General features: G+C 53.3%; 1 protein-coding gene and 1 long non-coding RNA gene across 10 annotated transcripts in view; both read left to right on the top strand.

Annotated features, from left to right (window-relative positions):
- LOC135410439 (histone-lysine N-methyltransferase 2D-like) overlaps positions 1-20725 on the top strand; it is a 28767-nt gene that overhangs the window by 3855 nt on the left and 4187 nt on the right. Inside the window, exons 3-11 of one of the 8 annotated variants that reach the window (XM_064647147.1) lie at positions 20-101; positions 238-325; positions 721-852; positions 1176-1235; positions 1322-1390; positions 1443-1529; positions 4775-4866; positions 4960-5033; positions 5661-5743. The gene's annotated coding sequence lies outside the window, so the exon portion shown is untranslated. The other 7 variants (XM_064647151.1, XM_064647152.1, XM_064647150.1 and 4 more) reach the window with 7 other exon arrangements.
- On the top strand, positions 17125-18184 carry LOC135407224 (uncharacterized). Of its 2 annotated transcripts, none has more exons than XR_010426769.1 (4): positions 17125-17210; positions 17303-17376; positions 17570-17653; positions 18005-18184. It is a non-coding gene; the product is annotated as an uncharacterized LOC135407224 (long non-coding RNA). The 2 variants fall into 2 exon arrangements; XR_010426768.1 differs by having other exon boundaries at positions 17592-17653.

Raw genomic sequence — 20725 nt, forward strand, 5'->3', positions numbered from 1 at the left:
ACAGGAGTTTTTCCTGCAGGGAAGGCCAGAGCTGCCACCAAGGAGGGAAGCAGAGCCCCGTGGCTGTGGGAAGGACTGACCCTTTGCAGGCTGACAACATGGTGAGTGGGTGCAGCTGTTTGAACAGCCCAAACCCTTCCCATCTGTCACCTGGACCTGGATGCCCTCTTTTGTTGAGGCTGCAATCCCTTGGATGAAGTTGTCCCTATGGATACAATTGGTACTTCATGTTCCTAGGAAGGACCCTCCCCAGCTGGGCAAGCTTTGTGCAGCCGTGCTTTCTGTTGCACTCGGGGCAGCTCTTTCCCATCCTGTCCAGAGCAAGGTGAGTCTGAAGCACTTTGGAGCTCCCTCGGGGAGAGCCAGCCCGTGGCTGGGAGAAAGTAAATATTGCACCAGCTGCTTTGGGGGCAGCAAAGGAAACCAGAGCCCTGTCTGGGCTGCATTTCCATTCTCACGCCTCAGCCACTCGCCTCCACCTACAGTGTTTGCCTCTGTGGGGCTGTAAGAACAATCAACCCACAAGAGCTGTGGAACTGGCTGTTGGCTTTGGGGGAGGGTCACCAGGTCGGGATGCAGCTGCTTCATCGTAACATTGGGACTGGAGTCAGCGTGGAACACGGACTCTCTGGCAGCTGAAGCAATTCAAACTATGTTCCCACTTCAACTGTTTGGGTTTTGCTTCAAATATCCCAGCCTTTTCCCCTTCTTTTCCTGCAGACAATGCCATGACCCACATGGGAGTGCAGAGCAGGTCTGGACTGACAGGACAGTCATCCACGACCACATCAGCCTGACATTCCCTGATGATGGCAACAAGATGAACTTGGAGCAGCTGCACAAAATACTAAGGTGGAGAACCCCTCTCTGTAGGAATTCCAGCTCCTCCTTCTGTTAGTGCTCAGCTCATTCCTTTTTGTCTGATGGAATTCCCTCCTTTGGGTCAGGAACTCAGCATTTCTGAAGGGCAGGGAGAATTCACGGGAGACTCCAGAGCGTACAAATGCTCTGGAAACTTCCACACAACTTTGTCACGGAACTTTGATCTCCTCATTTCCTTGGATCCTTTCTCTCAGCCTTCCCGTTTAACTTGCCAGGCACTGTGCAACCTCTCTGGAGTGCCCATTAGTGGAGAGAAAGAGAATTCATATGCTTGTGACTGTCTTTACTTTCAGTTGGCAACCAAGAGAAGAGGCAGACTCGGCTCCAATCCTTTGCAGTATTGATAAGAGTAGGTATTGTGGGAAATGATCCTGTGCCTATTCTGTTTCTCCTGCCATAGTCGGTAGGGTTTGGACTGATCTCTCTTTTATTTCTCCAGGTAGCAGAGAGGTTTCTTTCCCTTTAGTAAAGAAGATAGTGTACAGACCCCCTTATTAGAGAAGATAGTGTACTGACCCCTTTAGTAGAAGAGATAGTGTACAGAGAAGATAGTAGAGAAGATAGTGTACCCCTTAGTAGAGAAGATTGCTCTGCCTGCAGCTGTACCCGTGGACAAGCTTGGATTCCACCAGTTCCATTCACAGCAAGTGAGTCCACACTTGTGTGTATTTCTCCTGCTGATCTACTCGCCCCCCTGGGATTGTTTCCAGCATTTTCTCGCCTGCACTTGGATGTTGATGCTTTTGCATCTCTTTGAACAGTGTGGCAGTTCCCTGCTTAGAGTGAAGCTGGAATTCATTCCTGGAATATGTTCCCTGTGTACCAACCACATTCCATGCAGGAAGCAGCAACTGCATTTCCCCCTGTAACTTCAGTACTGTTCCACCTTCTGTTTCCATGGGAATGTAACTTCCCCCTTTTCTCTGGTTTTCCCCCAGCTGTCTTGCCCCACACTTGTCATGTGGGCACAGGGATACCACACTTGCAAGGGCTTCTCCAAAGGTTTTCTGCCAGGAGTGCTCCAGGCTTTCAGAAGGTAACTTTCCAGCCCAGAACAGAAACACGGACCTGATGCTGTCATTTCCTGAGCACTGTAAGGTGTCCTGCACCTCTTGCCTCCCCACAAGAGGGATGGGATCCCATCCCTGCATGGCTGCTCCTTTCTGCCCTTGTGCTGCTTCCTTTGCCTGGCCCAGAAATCCATGGTTTGGCTTCAGAGCTGATCTGGATCCCAGCCCTCTGGGCCAGCCTAGTTCTCTGCACACACTCTGGTGTCCTGCAGCCCTGGGGGGTGCAGGCCTTGGAAGAAGCCGGGCAGGGAAGGACTGACTCGGTTCCTCAGCCCTTTGTTCCTGGGAGGTGAATTCCACCCCCTGATGAGGGGCAGCCTTGACCTGCCCCCACCCGTGGGGCTGGTTGTTCTCCCTCCCCTGTCCCTGCTGGCTGTGCCAGCTCTGGTGCTCACTGAGCTGCACCAGGAGCCCTGAGCAGGAACCAAATGCAGCCCCAAATGGCCCTGGCTGAGGCTGGGCTGTTCCTTTGAGCAGCGGGGACACTTGAGCCCGCCCTGCCCTGAGCCCGGCTTTGCAATCTCCCTGGAGCAGAGTTGTCCGTGGGCTCCCAGTGCTCCTGACCCTGCAGTTCAGGGAGGGACAGAAACAGCCAAACGTGGGGCGAGGGGCCGGATGGGCTGGTGGGTTTGGGCTTTTCTTTGCTTCCCCGACTGGGGCTGAACTGGTGAGGCACCTTCAGGGTGTGCCCTGTCCAGGATCAGCATTTTGGAATCCAACACTCCGGATTTCAGTCTTTGTTCTCCAACGTGCATTTCCAGGAATGTTTGGGCTGACAGGCATGGCTTCACACAATTCCTCATCTCTACAGCTTTGTAAAAGCAAAAAGCTTTTGTAAAGCTTTCTAAGAGAAAAAGCAAAAAACAGGAAGATCCAAGAAAAAGCCTTTTGAGTGGTTTTTGCACTGTGGTGCGAGTAGAAATATCGGAGTGTTCCTCCACTGCTTCTGTCCCTGGACTTTGTAAAGGTGCTTTCTGTGCTAGAACTGTCTTATTGAAGGTGGTCTTTTAAAATCTTGTCCTTTTTGACTCAGCAGAGCAGCCCTGGAGAGCAGCTGAGTGATGACGGGAATGAGCTGCAGAGGAAGAAGAAGGAGGAACGTCCCTTGGCTGTGCCAGGTGAGGAGATGCAGTGAGTGGCAAGGCCAGGGAGAGCAAAGGCCTTGCCAGGCTGTGGCTGTGGTTGGTTTCCCCCAAGTGCTGAGCAGGAGCCTTTGATGGGCAAGCTGTGCTGGTTTTTCCCTGGCAGAAAGCAGCCAGAGCAGCCGTGGGTGCAGTGCGAGGTGCGTGGGAAGGGTGGGAAGGTGGCGGGGGGAACGGAGCAGTTGTGCAGAAGTGGTTCTGCTCCCCGAGCCCTGAGGCGCAGTCCCGGGAATGCCACATTCCAGGGAACATCTGCAGCCTGCTCTTAGCTCTGAGCTGATCCCCTGGTGATGTTCAGCTCTTTCTATTGTGGTTTTTTCTCTCCCCTTTGCTTAACTCAGAAATTGTAACGTGCCTGAGGAAGTGGAGGGTGATGATCTGATAAAGGAGAAGGAGAAGAAGGAGAAGAAAAAAGAAAAGAGGAAGTAAAAGAAGGAGGAGGAGGAGAAGAAGAAGAAGGAAGAGAAGATGGATGTGGCACTTAGTGCCATGGCCCAGTAATCGCAGCGGTACTGGATAAGGGTTGGACTTGATGATCTCTCAACCCAGCTGATTCTATGATTCTAAGAAGAAAGAAGAGAAGAAGAATGAAGAAGAAGAAGAAAGAAGAGAAGAAGAAAGAAGAGAAGAAGAAGAAGGAAAAGAAGAAGAAAGAAGAGAAGAATGAAGAGAAGAAGAATGAAGAGAAGAAGAATCATAGAATCACAGAATCACAGAATCAGCTGGGTTGGAAGGGACTTCCGAGATCATCAACTCCAACCCTTGATCCAACCCCGCTGCAGTTCCCAGGCCATGGCACTGATGCCACATCCAGTCTCTTTTTAAAAAACCTCCAGGGACGGAGAATCCCCCACTTCCCTGGGCAGCCCATTCCAATGGGTGAGCACTCTCTCTGCAAAGAAATTCTTTCTAATCTCCAACCTAACCCTCCCCTGGCACAGCTTAAGACCGAGCCCTCTTGTCTTGCTGATTGTTGCCTGGGAAAAGAGACCAACCCCCACCTGGCTCCCCCCTCCTGTCAGGGAGTTGTAGAGAGTGAGGAGGTCTCCCCTGAGCCTCCTCTTCTCCAGGCTGAACAGCCCCAGCTCCCTCAGCCTCTCCTCATAGGACTTGTGCTATGTTTAACTTGCCAGGCACTGTGCAACCTCTCTGGAGTGCCCATTAGTGGAGAGAAAGAGAATTCATATGCTTGTGACTGTCTTTACTTTCAGTTGGCAACCAAGAGAAGAGACAGACTCGGCTCCAATCCTTTGGAGTATTGATAAGAGTAGGTATTGTGGGAAATGATCCTGTGCCTTTTCTGTTTCTCCTGCCATAGTCGGTAGGGTTTGGACTGATCTCTCTTTTATTTCTCCAGGTAGCAGAGACGTTTCTTTCCCCTTTAGTAGAGAAGATTTTGTACTGACCCCCTTATTAGAGAAGACTGTGTACTGACCCCTTTAGTAGAAGAGATAGTGTACAGAGAAGATAGTAGAGAAGATAGTGTACCCCTTAGCAGAGAAGATTGCTCTGCCTGCAGCTGTACCCGTGGACAAGCTTGGATTCCACCAGTTCTGTTCACAGCAAGTGAGTCCACACTTGTGTGTATTTCTCCTGCTGATCTACTCGCCCCCCTGGGATTGTTTCCAGCATTTTCTCGCCTGCACTTGGATGTTGATGCTTTTGCATCTCTTTAAACAGTGCAGCTGTGGCAGTTCCCTGCTTAGAGAGAAGCTGGAATTCGTTGGAACTGGAGCACATTGTCCCAGGAAGCGCCTACTCCCTGCCAGGACGTAGGAGATGTTTTTCCATTGGCCTTGGGTTTGGGAGCTGGAGGGTTTGTGGGTGTTGTTTTAAAATCAGGTCTGTTTTGTGGGCTTTTGCAGTATTTGGTACCCGAAGCCGAGCACACAGATCATCCTGGGAGGACAAAGAGCCAAAAGACAGCTGGTTTCCAAAGGTCTGGCCTCCACTGTGTGTGACACAGACAGTTGCAAAATCCTGATTTCCAGCACTTGCTGGATCCTGAGCCAGTTGGTGTGACTGGGCAGGGGTGGGTCTGGGTCCTGTCTTTGGGAATGTTAATTGGTCGGGCTTGATGACCCTCTGGGTTTGTCTCCTTCCTTTTTCTTCCCTTCCCAACTGCAAACACAAACGTTTTTCCCATTCCACAGATCCGTAGCAGTCAGTGGGACTGACCAGGCTGGTTCCTGTCACTTCCTGCCCCAGCAGTCAGGTTTGTCTCTCTGCTCCTTTTGGGGCTGCTTTGACCACGTGCCCGTAGAGGAGGAGACACTCTCTTCCCATGAGCCCTAACACTTGCTTTTCCTGGGGGTTTAGAAATTGAGGATACTGCCTTGCAAACTGAAGCTGGAGATAATCCTTCAGCACACATGGATTTGGGTTCTTTCCCAATGGGAGAGTGTGATGTGTTGTGTGAGGAATCATCCTGGAATATGTTCCCTGTGTACCAACCACATTCCATGCAGGAAGCAGCAACTGCATTTCCCCCTGTAACTTCAGTTACTGTTCCACCTTCTGTTTCCACGGGAATGTAACTTCCCCCTTTTCTCTGGTTTTCCCCCAGCTGTCTTGCCCCACACTTGTCATGTGGGCACAGGGATACCACACTTGCAAGGGCTTCTCCAAAGGTTTTCTGCCAGGAGTGCTCCAGGCTTTCAGAAGGTAACTTTCCAGCCCAGAACAGAAACATGGACCTGATGCTGTCATTTCCTGAGCACTGTAAGGTGTCCTGCACCTCTTGCCTCCCCACAAGAGGGATGGGATCCCATCCCTGCATGGCTGCTCCTTTCTGCCCTTGTGCTGCTTCCTTTGCCCGGCCCACAAATCCATGGCTTGGCTTCAGAGCTGATCTGGATCCCAGCCCTCTGGGCCAGCCTAGTTCTCTGCACACACTCTGGTGTCCTGCAGCCCTGGGGGGTGCAGGCGTTGGAAGAAGCCGGGCAGGGAAGGACTGACTCGGTTCCTCAGCCCTTTGTTCCTGGGAGGTGAATTCCACCCCCTGATGAGGGGCAGCCTTGACCTGCCCCCACCCGTGGGGCTGGTTGTTCTCCCTCCCCTGTCCCTGCTGGCTGTGCCAGCTCTGGTGCTCACTGAGCTGCACCAGGAGCCCTCAGCAGGAACCACATCCAGCCCCAAATGGCCCTGGCAGAAAGCAGCCAGAGCAGCCGTGGGTGCAGTGCGAGGTGCGTGGGAAGGGTGGGAAGGTGGCGGGGGGAACGGAGCAGTTGTGCAGAAGTGGTTCTGCTCCCCGAGCCCTGAGGCGCAGTCCCGGGAATGCCACATTCCAGGGAACATCTGCAGCCTGCTCTTAGCTCTGAGCTGATCCCCTGGTGATGTTCAGCTCTTTCTGTTGTGGTTTTTTCTCTCCCCTTTGCTTAACTCAGAAATTGTAACGTGCCTGAGGAAGTGGAGGGTGATGATTTGATAAAGGAGAAGGAGAAGAAAAAGGAAAAGAGGAAGTAAAAGAAGAAGGAGGAGGAGGAGCAGGAGGAGGAGAAGAAGAAGAAGATGAAGAAGGAAGAGAAGAAGGAAGAGAAGATGGATGTGGCACTACCGCAGTGGTAGTGGATCAAGAGTTGGACTTGATGATGTCTCAACCCAGCTGATTCTATGATTCTAAGAAGAATGAAGAAAGAAGAAAGAAGAAAGAAGAAGAGAAGAAAGAAGAAAGAAGAAAGAAGAAAGAAGAAAGAAGAAAGAAGAAAGAAGAAAGAAGAAGAAGAAAGAAGAAAGAAGAAAGAAGAAAGAAGAAAGAAGAAAGAAGAAAGAAAGAAGAAGAAGAAAGAAGAAGAAGAAAGAAGAAAGAAGAAAGAAGAAAAGAAGAAAGAAGAAAGAAGAAAGAAGAAGAAGAAGAGAAAAGAAGAAAGAAGAAGAAAGAAGAAAGAAGAAAGAAGAAAGAAGAAGAGAAAGAAGAAAGAAGAAAGAAGAAAGAAGAAGAAGAAAGAAGAGAAGAAGAGAAGAAAGAAGAAAGAAGAAAGAAGAAAGAAGAAAGAAGAAAGAAGAAAGAAGAAAGAAGAAAGAAGAAAGAAGAAAGAAGAAAGAAGAAAGAAGAAGAAAGAAGAAGAGAAGAAAGAAGAAGAAGGAAGAGAAGAAGAAAGAAGAAAGAAGAGAAGAAGAAAGAAGAAAGAAGAAAGAAGAAAGAAGAGAGAAGAAGAATGAAGAAGGAAGAGAAGAAGAATCATAGAATCACAGAATCACAGAATCAGTTCCACTGATGCCACATCCAGTTTCTTTTAAAAACCTCCAGGGACGGAGAATCCACCACTTCCCTGGGCAGCCCATTCCAATGGCTGAGCACTCTCTCTGCAAAGAAATTCTTTCTAATCTCCAACCTAACCCTCCCCTGGCACAGCTGCAGACCCAGCCCTCTTGTCTTGCTGATTGTTGCCTGGGAAAAGAGACCAACCCCCACCTGGCTACGACCTCCTGTCAGGGAGTTGTAGAGAGTGAGGAGGTCTCCCCTGAACCTCCTCTTCTCCAGGCTGAACAGCCCCAGCTCCCTCAGCCTCTCCTCCCAGCACTTGTGCTCCAGTCCCTCAGCTTTACTTTTTGCTTTAAATAAACTGCCTTCTCCCCACCCACGAGTTGTTTTCCACCTTACTCTCTCCCTTGTCGGGCTGGGAAGGGGAGGGATAGAGCGGCTGGGTGGGCACCTGGTGCCCGGATAAGGTCAACCCACCACAGAGAAGGAGAAGGAGAAGAAGGACAAGATGAAGAAGGAGAAATAGGAGAAGAAGAAGAAGGAAGAAGAAAAGAAGAAGGGAAGGAAGGCATGGCAGAAAGAGAGGGAAGCAGGGAAGAAGAGAGGGAGGCATCTGGACCAAGGGAAGAGGGCCTGGGATAAAGGGCAAACCTCTGCAGGCTCCCCCTGCTCTCTGGAATTGAAGGCTTGCTGTGTGAGCAGCGAGGAAACATCTCAGCCCTGCCAAGCTGGACGTCTTTCTGCAGGGAGGGTTTGGATCCCCAGCAGAGACTTGTCAAAAATTAAAGCTGTTCCTCCCATTTCAGCTTCTCAGGCCCCGCTTTTTATTGCTGTGTGTGAAGCCAGGGGTGATAAAAGTCAGCCTGGTGTGCCACAGAGATGTGTCCCTTGGGGACAGGGATTAGGGGGGAGCGTGGTGGTGCTGGGGGAGGGTGGGACTGGGGATCCTGGAGGGCTCTTCCCCTGATGACTGTGTGAGTCTTGGGACTGCCCCGAGCCAGGGGCAGCAGCTGGCCCCTGGCCTTGTGGAAGCTGCTGAGGTTGTGGTGGTGCCACTTGTGCAGCCTGTGCAGGGGGCTGTGGATGGCCCCGTCCTCGCGGGGTGTGCCCTGCCCCGCTCAGCTGCCTGTGCCCTGCCCCGTGCTGAGGGTGCGCTGGTGCCACTGCGTGTCCCTGCCCACGGCCCTGAGGAGCCGCGGGGCCGAGGCAGAGCCCTGAGGGACACCCCTCGTGCCCGGCCCAGCCCGGGCCATGGAGACACTGCCCACGAGTGCCTGGCATGGCCACGGGGCCGATTCCTGCTGCACCGCCCAGCCCAGCCTGCAAAGCTGTGCCCTGTGGAGAGCGGGGGTCGTGTGGGACCGAGGGCAAAGCCCCCCAGGGCTCCGGGCACAGCGGGGGCTGCAAGGCCACAAGTGCCGGGGCTGCCCCGGGCCGGGTCCGGGCGGTGCCGCTGTCCGGGGGTGGCCCTTTGTGACACGGGCACCTTCCAGGGCCCTTTGTGACACGGGACATGGGGGTGCCCGGAGACCCTTGTGACATCACAGAGCCCTGCCCTGCCCACGGGTGCTTGAGGGGCACAGAGCCCGGGGGTGCCCACTCCCAGGAGAGCCTCTCTCGCAGGAGGAAGCAGCTCCCGGGATCTCTCTGCCACAGCGGACGAGAGAAGTTTTAGAAGTAGAAGAAGACGGAGATGGACAAGCGCAGCTCCCAGCCCAGCCAGGGGCAAACTCCGAGCCTGCCCAGGGTGAGGGACAGGGAGCCAACGCTGCCATCTCAGCCAAGGCAGCGACTGCTGCCACTGCGGCCGCGTATGTCACCACCGGCACGACAGCCAGGGCAGCCAAGGCAGCCAACAATGTCACTGCTGCCACTGCTGCCACCACTGGAACGACAGCCAAGGCAGCCAACACCGCCATCGCTGCCACCACTGCCAAGACAGTCATCGCTGCCACTGCTGCCACCACTGCCAGGGCAGCCAAGGCAGCCACCACTGACACCGCTGCCACCACTGGCAGCACTGCCACGGCAGCCAACGCTACCACCATTGACACTGCTGCCACGGCAGCAACAGGAGAAAAGGAAGACGGAGATTTCTGAAGAGGAAAGGAAGATGGAGAGGGACGAGAACAGGAAGATGGAGAGGGACAAAAGCAGGAAGACGGAGATGGATAAGCCATGGCTGCCACCACTGCCATGGCAGACAAGGAAGAAACAACTGCCACCACTGACAGCACTGCCACTGGTTCCACCGCAGCCACAGCCACCACTGCCACCACTGCCCAAGCTGCCACAGCTGCCAGCACTGGCACAGGTGCCTCAGCTGCCACGGCTGCCACCACTGCCCCAGCAGCCACCGCTACCACCAGTGCCACGGCAGCCCCCAGTACCAGCGCTGCCCTGCCCAGAGAGCCCCAGGGACACCGTGAGCCGGGGCACAGAGCTGGGCAGCGCAGGGCACACGGGGCCACGGGCCCGCAGCCCCTCTCCCCGGCTGCCCCCACGACCCAAGAGCCCCGTGCCCAGGCTGCTCTTGCCCCCCAGCACGGGGGCACAGGAGGCCCCAGCCCGGCCCGCGCTCGCTGCCGGCGCCAGCTGGGAGCCTCTTCCTCTGCCTGCAACTCCCTCGACCGCTCCTGCCAGCCAACACAGCCAACCCGGCACGGCACCGCTGCAGCACCAGCCTGGCACAGAGCTCAGCCTCGTCTCTGACACGCAGCTGCTGCAGGAGCTGCACAGGAGGGGCCTGCTCCCTGCTGGCACAGACCTCAGCCTCATCTCGGACACGGAGCTGCTGCAGGAGCTGCACAGGAGGCTCCTGCTCCGTGCTGGCACCACAGAGGCCCCACTCCTGGCAGCCGGCCTGCCGCTCCTGGGGGGCATTACAAGCCAAGGACAGTCCCAGCAGGAAGACGACAAAGAGCTGTGCCAAGGGACAGATGGCCTTGGCAAACAAGTGTCCCAAGGGGAAGATGTCCAGTCAGAAGGGGACTCCAATGTCCAAGAGCTCTCCCAACTGGAAGAGGACATTGGAAAAACACTGTCCCCACAGGAAGAGGACATTGGAAAACCACTGTCCCCACGGGAAGAGGACATTTTAAAACCACTGTCCCCACAGGAAGAGGGCAGTGGCAAACCACTGTCACCAGCAGAAGAAAACCCTGTCCCGTGCGGCCCCACTGACTCGTCACAGCTGGAGCACCACGGGATTGGGAATGAGACGGACGTGGAGTCTCAGCTAGAGCACCCACAGGGGCGGCCCAGGAGTGGCGTGTTTGGAGGGATGAAAAGAATAAGGAACTGGTTCCGCAAGCCAAGAGATGAGGCAGCGGAACGGGAACACCAGAGGAGGCAGAAGTACGTGGAGAAGTGGCTGGAAGCCCATTTGTCCTGCAATTACAACATCAACGAAGAGAGGAGGCAGAAGGGTGAAGAGCTGGCACGACAGAAAGCCCAGCAAATGGAACGGGAGTACAGGGAGAAGTACGAGGGCAGAGACGACTGGATTGAAGAGTTTTTGCTCCGCAGTCCTTACTGCCCAGTCCCCAGAAAGCCAGAGCAGGAGAGGGACAGGCCCCAAGAGCCAGCCCAGGGGGAGGAGTCCAAGAGCCAAGGACTCGCCCAAGAGAAAGCCGACCAAGAGGAACAGCTGTGCCAAGGGCCAGGGGAGAACGACCAGGCCAAGGAGCTTTCTCAAGGGCAAGACAACAGAGTCCAAGGGCTGTCCCAAGGGCACGATGACAAACCCTTGGGCCCGGCCAGCGACGACGACCCCCTGGAGGGGCCCAGCTATCTCTACATCCCGAGCAAGTCCCAGCGGCCTCTCTCTTCCAAGCAACCAAAAGCATACACTTCTCCATCCACCAGTGAGGAGCAGACCCCAGCAAGGTCCCGCAGCTCCTCCCAGGGCAGCCAAGTTCTGCAGGACACAGTCCAGCCCCTCATCCATGACATCCTGAGCAAGGCTGTGCTGGAGGTGGACACTTCATCCATCACTGAGTCCTACACTCCAGCAGGGTCCCGGAACCCCTCCCAGGGCAGCCAAGATCTGTGGGACACAGCTCAGAAATTAATCGAGCACATCCTGAGCAAGGCTGCGCTGGAGGTGCAGGGGTGCCCCCAGCAGCCACAGGAACAGCACAAGCTGGGACAAAGCCCGGCTACAGTTGCAGCCCAGGCCGTGTCCCCAGGTGCAGAGGGCAGGGAAGCCCCCAGGGCTGTCCCCGGGAAACGTCCCTCCCTGTTGAGGCGCACGCTCCGCGCTGTGCACAGGCTGTTCCGCTGGCCCCGCAGGCCGGCACAGCCGCACCATTAGGCCCCGCTCCAGCGCCAGGCCCGGCCCAGACAGCGCAGGGCGGGCAGCGCTTTGCCGGGACCAACATCTCCCGCAGACCAGCACAGCACGGAACAGCACAGGCGCCACAACGAGGCCAAGAAGTGACCACAGACTGGAGGGGGATCGAGAGCCCCAGAGACCCCCAGACCTCAGACCTGTTTCCAGAAAGGTCTGAAAGAACAGCCTGTGCATGACAACTCATTGGCACAGAAGAGAGAAAGCCGCCTTCTGCAGGGAACCCTGTCCCTGCAAAGGTACCCCCAGCAAGCCCAGCAGCCTGGACATCCCTCCAGCTGCATCCACGCTGGACACCGGACTGACCCCTTGCACAGGATGGCGGCGTCACCCATTCTCACAGGAAGGTAGGAGACTGTGCTGAATGTCCCCTCCAGGAGCTGTAGGAACAGTCCCTTGACAAGGTCTCAGTGTGCCAGTATCGAAAATCAATTTAATTATGGCCTTTTGTGTGTATAGTGTATGGCCAGTCTTCGCGAGTGAAGATTTGGGAAAGGTCTTCACCCTTCGAGCCTGCGCAATGGATTTTTTAGGTGAGACACAGTGTGCTCTGAACTGAGCCCACCCTTTAATCCTGAGGTTCATCTGCCGGGGCCGAGCAAGCTTGGACAGTGGCAGTGAGGTCCTCAGGACGTAGGTTTGTTTAGAGTGACCTTCTCTTAGACGGATGGCTTTACGGGGCTGACGAGCTCCATCTGCCCAGGGGAGTTTCCCTGACCAGGAATCGAATCCGAGCCACGGCAGTGACAGTGCTGCATCCTAACCACTAGACCACCAGGGGTCCCCGCGGCCTTTTGTAGTGCTGTACAAAACAGCTCCCTTTAGGGTTCCTTTCTCTGGCCTCCTGCTGTCTGGCTGGGTGTGCTTGGAGAGCACAAACCGATGCCCTTGTTTGTGGTTTCCTTCAGCTTTGCCCCAGGTTCCCGCAGACTGAGGGCATGTTCCTAGGAAGGACCCTCCCCAGCTGGGCAAGCTTTGTGCAGCCGTGCTTTCTGTTGCACTCGGGGCAGCTCTTTCCCATCCTGTCCAGAGCAAGGTGATTTTAAAGCACTTTGGAGCTCCCTCGGGGAGAGCCAGCCCGTGGCTGGGAGAAAGTAAATATTGCACCAGCTGCTTTGGGGGCAGCAAAGGAAACCAGAGCCCTGTCTGGGCTGCATTTCCATTCTCACGCCTCAGCCACTCGCCTCCACCTACAGTGTTTGCCTCTGTGGAGCTGTAAGAACAATCAACCCACAAGAGCTGTGGAACTGGCTGTTGGCTTTGGGGCAGGGTCACCGGGTCGGGATGCAGCTGCTTCATCGTAACATTGGGACTGGAGTCAGCGTGGAACACGGACTCTCTGGCAGCTGAAGCACTTCAAACTATGTTCCCACTTCAACTGTTTGGGTTTTGCTTCAAATATCCCAGCCTTTTCCCCTTCTTTTCCTGCAGACAATGCCATGACCCGGATGGGAGTGCAGAGCAGGTCTGGACTGACAGGACAGTCATCCACGACCACATCAGCCTGACATTCCCTGATGATGGCAACGGGATGAACGTGGAGCAGCTGCACAAAATACTAAGGTGGAGAACCCCTCTCTGTAGGAATTCCAGCTCCTCCTTCTGTTAGTGCTCAGCTCATTCCTTTTTGTCTGACGGAATTCCCTCCTTTGGGTCAGGAACTCAGCATTTCTGAAGGGCAGGGAGAATTCACGGGAGACTCCAGAGCGTACAAATGCTCTGGAAACTTCCACACAACTTTGTCACGGAACTTTGATCTCCTCATTTCCTTGGATCCTTTCTCTCAGCCTTCCCGTTTAACTTGCCAGGCACTGTGCAACCTCTCTGGAGTGCCCAGTAGTGGAGAGAAAGAGAATTCATATGCTTGTGACTGTCTTTACTTTCAGTTGGCAACCAAGAGAAGAGACAGACTCGGCTCCAATCCTTTGGAGTATTGATAAGAGTAGGTATTGTGGGAAATGATCCTGTGCCTTTTCTGTTTCTCCTGCCATAGTCGGTAGGGTTTGGACTGATCTCTCTTTTATTTCTCCAGGTAGCAGAGAGGTTTCTTTCCCTTTAGTAGAGAAGATAGTGTACAGACCCCCTTATTAGAGAAGATAGTGTACTGACCCCTTTAGTAGAAGAGATAGTGTACAGAGAAGATAGTAGAGAAGATAGTGTACCCCTTAGCAGAGAAGATTGCTCTGCCTGCAGCTGTACCCGTGGACAAGCTTGGATTCCACCAGTTCCATTCACAGCAAGTGAGTCCACACTTGTGTGTATTTCTCCTGCTGATCTACTCGCCCCCCTGGGATTGTTTCCAGCATTTTCTCGCCTGCACTTGGATGTTGATGCTTTTGCATCTCTTTGAACAGTGTGGCAGTTCCCTGCTTAGAGTGAAGCTGGAATTCATTCCTGGAATATGTTCCCTGTGTACCAACCACATTCCATGCAGGAAGCAGCAACTGCATTTCCCCCTGTAACTTCAGTTACTGTTCCACCTTCTGTTTCCATGGGAATGTAACTTCCCCCTTTTCTCTGGTTTTCCCCCAGCTGTCTTGCCCCACACTTGTCATGTGGGCACAGGGATACCACAGTTGCAAGGGCTTCTCCAAAGGTTTTCTGCCAGGAGTGCTCCAGGCTTTCAGAAGGTAACTTTCCAGCCCAGAACAGAAACATGGACCTGATGCCGTCGTTTCCTGAGCACTGTAAGGTGTCCTGCACCTCTTGCCTCCCCACAAGAGGGATGGGATCCCATCCCTGCATGGCTGCTCCTTTCTGCCCTTGTGCTGCTTCCTTTGCCTGGCCCAGAAATCCATGACTTGGCTTCAGAGCTGATCTGGATCCCAGCCCTCTGGGCCAGCCTAGTTCTCTGCACACACTCTGGTGTCCTGCAGCCCTGGGGGGTGCAGGCGTTGGAAGAAGCCGGGCAGGGAAGGACTGACTCGGTTCCTCAGCCCTTTGTTCCTGGGAGGTGAATTCCACCCCCTGATGAGGGGCAGCCTTGACCTGCCCCCACCCGTGGGGCTGGTTGTTCTCCCTCCCCTGTCCCTGCTGGCTGTGCCAGCTCTGGTGCTCACTGAGCTGCACCAGGAGCCCTGAGCAGGAAGCACATCCAGCCCCAAATGCCCCTGGCTGAGGCTGGGCTGTTCCTTTGAGCAGCGGGGACACTTGAGCCCGCCCTGCCCTGAGCCCGGCTTTGCAATCTCCCTGGAGCAGAGTTGTCCGTGGGCTCCCAGTGCTCCTGACCCTGCAGTTCAGGGAGGGACAGAAACAGCCAAACGTGGGGCGAGGGGCCGGCTGGGCTGGTGGGTTTGGGCTTTTCTTTGCTTCCCCAATTGGGGCTGAACTGGTGAGGCACCTTCAGGGTGTGCCCTGTCCAGGATCAGCATTTCGGAATCCAACACTCCGGATTTCAGTCTTTGTTCTCCAACGTGCATTTCCAGGAATGTTTGGGCTGACAGACATGGCTTCACACAATTCCTCATCTCTACAGCTTTGTAAAAGCAAAAAGCTTTTGTAAAGCTTTCTAAGAGAAAAAGCAAAAAACAGGAAGATCCAAGAAAAGCCTTTTGAGTGGTTTTTGCACTGTGGTGCGAGTAGAAATATCGGAGTGTTCCTCCACTGCTTCTGTCCCTGGACTTTGTAAAGGTGCTTTCTGTGCTAGAACTGTCTTATTGAAGGTGGTCTTTTAAAATCTTGTCCTTTTTGACTCAGCAGAGCAGCCCTGGAGAGCAGCTGAGTGATGACGGGAATGAGCTGCAGAGGAAGAAGAAGGAGGAACGTCCCTTGGCTGTGCCAGGTGAGGAGATGCAGTGAGTGGCAAGGCCAGGGAGAGCAAAGGCCTTGCCAGGCTGTGGCTGTGGTTGGTTTCCCCTGAGTGCTGAGCAGGAGCCTTTGATGGCAAGCTGTGCTGGTTTTTCCCTGGCAGAAAGCAGCCAGAGCAGCCGTGGGTGCAGTGCGAGGCGCGTGGGAAGGGTGGGAAGGTGGCGGGGGGAACGGAGCAGTTGTGCAGAAGTGGTTCTGCTCCCCGAGCCCTGAGGCGCAGTCCCGGGAATGCCACATTCCAGGGAACATCTGCAGCCTGCTCTTAGCTCTGAGCTGATCCCCTGGTGATGTTCAGCTCTTTCTATTGTGGTTTTTTCTCTCCCCTTTGCTTAACTCAGAAATTGTAACGTGCCTGAGGAAGTGGAGGGTGATGATTTGATAAAGGAGAAGGAGAAGAAGGAGAAGAAAAAAGAAAAGAGGAAGTAAAAGGAGGAGGAGAAGAAGAAGAAGGAAGAGAAGATGGATGTGGCACTTAGTGCCATGGCCTTAGTAATCGCAGCGGTACTGGATAAGGGTTGGACTTGATGATCTCTCAACCCAGCTGATTCTATGATTCTAAGAAGAAAGAAGAGAAGAAGAATGAAGAAGAAGAAGAAAGAAGAGAAGAAGAAGAAGAGAAGAAGAAGAAGGAAAAGAAGAAGAAAGAAGAGAAGAATGAAGAGAAGAAGAATGAAGAGAAGAAGAATCATAGAATCACAGAATCACAGAATCAGCTGGGTTGGAAGGGACTTCCGAGATCATCAACTCCAACCCTTGATCCAACCCCGCTGCAGTTCCCAGACCATGGCACTGGTGCCACAACCAGTCTCTTTTTAAAAAACCTCCAGGGACGGAGAATCCCCCACTTCCCTGGGCAGCCCATTCCAATGGGTGAGCACCCTCTCTGCAAAGAAATTCTTTCTAATCTCCAACCTAACCCTCCCCTGGCACAGCTTAAGACCAGCCCTCTTGTCTTGCTGATTGTTGCCTGGGAAAAGAGACCAACCCCCACCTGGCTCCCCCCTCCTGTCAGGGAGTTGTAGAGAGTGAGGAGGTCTCCCCTGAGCCTCCTCTTCTCCAGGCTGAACAGCCCCAGCTCCCTCAGCCTCTCCTCATAGGACTTGTGCTATGTTTAACTTGCCAGGCACTGTGCAACCTCTCTGGAGTGCCCATTAGTGGAGAGAAAGAGAATTCATATGCTTGTGACTGTCTTTACTTTCAGTTGGCAACCAAGAGAAGAGACAGACTCGGCTCCAATCCTTTGGAGTATTGATAAGAGTAGGTATTGTGGGAAATGATCCTGTGCCTTTTCTGTTTCTCCTGCCATAGTCGGTAGGGTTTGGACTGATCTCTCTTTTATTTCTCCAGGTAGCAGAGACGTTTCTTTCCCCTTTAGTAGAGAAGATTTTGTACTGCCCCCTTATTAGAGAAGACTGTGTACTGACCCCTTTAGTAGAAGAGATAGTGTACAGAGAAGATAGTAGAGAAGATAGTGTACCCCTTAGCAGAGAAGATTGCTCTGCCTGCAGCTGTACCCGTGGACAAGCTTGGATTCCACCAGTTCCATTCACAGCAAGTGAGTCCACCCTTGTGTGTATTTCTCCTGCTGATCTACTCGCCCCCCTGGGATTGTTTCCAGCATTTTCTCGCCTGCACTTGGATGTTGATGCTTTTGCATCTCTTTAACAGTGTGGCAGTTCCCTGCTTAGAGAGAAGCTGGAATTCGTTGGCACTGGAGCACATTGTCCCAGGAAGCGCCTACTCCCTGCCAGGACGTAGAGATGTTTTTCCATTGGCCTTGGGTTTGGGAGCTGGAGGGTTTGTGGGTGTTGTTTTAAAATCAGGTCTGTTTTGTGGGCTTTTGCAGTATTTGGTACCCGAAGCCGAGCACACAGATCATCCTGGGAGGACAAAGAGCCAAAAGACAGCTGGTTTCCAAAGGTCTGGCCTCCACTGAGTGTGACACAGACAGTTGCAAAATCCTGATTTCCAGCACTTGCTGGATCCTGAGCCAGTTGGTGTGACTGGGCAGGGGTGGGTCTGGGGTCCTGTCTTTGGGAATGTTAATTGGTCGGGCTTGATGACCCTCTGGGTTTGTCTCCTTCCTTTTTCTTCCCTTCCCAACTGCAAACAGGAACGTTTTTCCCATTCCACAGATCCGTACCAGTCAGTGGGACTGACCAGGCTGGTTCCTGTCACTTCCTGCCCCAGCAGTCAGGTTTGTCTCTCTGCTCCTTTTGGGGCTGCTTTGACCACGTGCCCGTAGAGGAGGAGACACTCTCTTCCCATGAGCCCTAACACTTGCTTTTCCTGGGGGTTTAGAAATTGAGGATACTGCTTTGCAAACTGAAGCTGGAGATAATCCTTCAGCACACATGGATTTGGGTTCTTTCCCAATGGGAGAGTGTGATGTGTTGTGTGAGGAATCATCCTGGAATATGTTCCCTGTGTACCAACCACGTTCCATGCAGGAAGCAGCAACTGCATTTCCCCCTGTAACTTCAGTTACTGTTCCACCTTCTGTTTCCATGGGAATGTAACTTCCCCCTTTTCTCTGGTTTTCCCCCAGCTGTCTTGCCCCACACTTGTCATGTGGGCACAGGGATACCACACTTGCAAGGGCTTCTCCAAAGGTTTTTCTGCCAGGAGTGCTCCAGGCTTTCAGAAGGTAACTTTCCAGCCCAGAACAGAAACATGGACCTGATGCCGTCGTTTCCTGAGCACTGTAAGGTGTCCTGCACCTCTTGCCTCCCCACAAGAGGGATGGATCCCATCCCAGCATGGCTGCTCCTTTCTGCCCTTGTGCTGCTTCCTTTGCCTGGCCCAGAAATCCATGGCTTGGCTTCAGAGCTGATCTGGATCCCAGCCCTCTGGGCCAGCCTAGTTCTCTGCACACACTCTGGTGTCCTGCAGCCCTGGGGGGTGCAGGCGTTGGAAGAAGCCGGGCAGGGAAGGACTGACTCGGTTCCTCAGCCCTTTGTTCCTGGGAGGTGAATTCCACCCCTGACGAGGGGCAGCCTTGACCTGCCCCACCCGTGGGCTGGTTGTTCTCCCTCCCCTGTCCCTGCTGGCTGTGCCAGCTCTGGTGCTCACTGAGCTGCACCAGGAGCCCTGAGCAGGAACCACATCCAGCCCCAAATGGCCCTGGCAGAAAGCAGCCAGAGCAGCCGTGGGTGCAGTGCGAGGTGCGTGGGAAGGTGGGAAGGGTGGCGGGGGGAACGGAGCAGTTGTGCAGAAGTGGTTCTGCTCCCCGAGCCCTGAGGCGCAGTCCCGGGAATGCCACATTCCAGGGAACATCTGCAGCCTGCTCTTAGCTCTGAGCTGATCCCCTGGTGATGTTCAGCTCTTTCTGTTGTGGTTTTTTCTCTCCCCTTTGCTTAACTCAGAAATTGTAACGTGCCTGAGGAAGTGGAGGGTGATGATTTGATAAAGGAGAAGGAGAAGAAAAAGGAAAAGAGGAAGTAAAAGAAGAAGGAGGAGGAGGAGCAGGAGGAGGAGAAGAAGAAGAAGATGAAGAAGGAAGAGAAGAAGGAAGAGAAGATGGATGTGGCACTACCGCAGTGGTAGTGGATCAAGAGTTGGACTTGATGATCTCTCAACCCAGCTGATTCTAGGATTCTAAGAGAATGAAGAAAGAAGAAAGAAGAAAGAAGAAAGAAGAAAGAAGAAAGAAGAGAAGAAGAAAGAAGAAAGAAGAAAGAAGAAAGAAGAAAGAAGAGAAGAAGAAAGAAGAGAAGAAAGAAGAAAGAAGAAAGAAGAAAGAAGAAGAAGAAAGAAGAAAGAAGAAAGAAGAAAGAAGAAAGAAGAAAGAAGAAAGAAGAAAGAAGAAGAGAAGAGAAGAAGAAAGAAGAGAAGAAAGAAGAAAGAAGAAAGAAGAAAGAAGAAAGAAGAAAGAAGAAAGAGAAAGAAGAAAGAAGAAAGAAGAAAGAAGAAAGAAGAAAGAAGAAAGAAGAAAGAAGAAAGAAGAAGAAAGAAGAGAAGAAGAAGAAAGAAGAAAGAGAAAGAAGAAAGAAGAAAGAAGAAAGAAGAAAGAGAAAGAAGAAAAGAAGAAAGAAGAAGGAAGAGAAGAAGAAAGAAGAAAGAAGAAAGAAGAGAAGAAGAAAGAAGAAAGAAGAAAGAAGAAAGAAGAGAGAAGAAGAATGAAGAAGGAAGAGAAGAAGAATCATAGAATCACAGAATCACAGAATCAGTTCCACTGATGCCACATCCAGTTTCTTTTTAAAAACCTCAGGGACGGAGAATCCACCACTTCCCTGGGCAGCCCATTCCAATGGCTGAGCACTCTCTCTGCAAAGAAATTCTTTCTAATCTCCAACCTAACCCTCCTCTGCACAGCTGAAGACCCAGCCCTCTTGTCTTGCTGATTGTTGCCTGGGAAAAGAGACCAACCCCCACCTGGCTACGACCTCCTGTCAGGGAGTTGTAGAGAGTGAGGAGGTCCTCCCCTGAACCTCCTCTTCTCCAGGCTGAACAGCCCAGCTCCCTCAGCCTCTCCTCCCAGCACTTGTGCTCCAGTCCCTCAGCTTTACTTTTTGCTTTAAATAAACTGCCTTCTCCCCACCCACGAGTTGTTTTCCACCTTACTCTCTCCTTGTCGGGCTGGGAAGGGGAGGGATAGAGCGGCTGGGTGGGCACCTGGTGCCCGGATAAGGTCAACCCACCACAGAGAAGGAGAAGGAGAAGAAGGACAAGATGAAGAAGGAGAAATAGGAGAAGAAGAAGAAGGAAGAAGAAAAGAAGAAGGGAAGGAAGCATGGCAGAAAGAGAGGGAAGCAGGAAGAAGAGAGGGAGGCATCTGGACCAAGGGAAGAGGGCCTGGGATAAAGGGCAAACCTCTGCAGGCTCCCCCTGCTCTCTGGAATTGAAGGGCTTGCTGTGTGAGCAGCGAGGAAACATCTCAGCCCTGCCAAGCTGGACGTCTTTCTGCAGGGAGGGTTTGGATCCCAGCAGAGACTTGTCAAAAATTAAAGCTGTTCCTCCCATTTCAGCTTCTCAGGCCCCGCTTTTTATTGCTGTGTGTGAAGCAGGGGTGATAAAAGTCAGCCTGGTGTGCCACAGAGATGTGTCCCTTGGGGACAGGGATTAGGGGGGAGCGTGGTGGTGCTGGGGGAGGGTGGGACTGGGGGATCCTGGAGGGCTCTTCCCTGATGACTGTGTGAGTCTTGGGACTGCCCCGAGCCAGGGGCAGCAGCTGGCCCCTGGCCTTGTGGAAGCTGCTGAGGTTGTGGTGGTGCCACTTGTGCAGCCTGTGCAGGGGGCTGTGGATGGCCCCGTCCTCGCGGGGTGTGCC

The sequence above is a fragment of the Pseudopipra pipra genome, chromosome 2 (assembly GCF_036250125.1).
Source record: "Pseudopipra pipra isolate bDixPip1 chromosome 2, bDixPip1.hap1, whole genome shotgun sequence".
Classification (NCBI taxonomy): domain Eukaryota; kingdom Metazoa; phylum Chordata; class Aves; order Passeriformes; family Pipridae; genus Pseudopipra; species Pseudopipra pipra.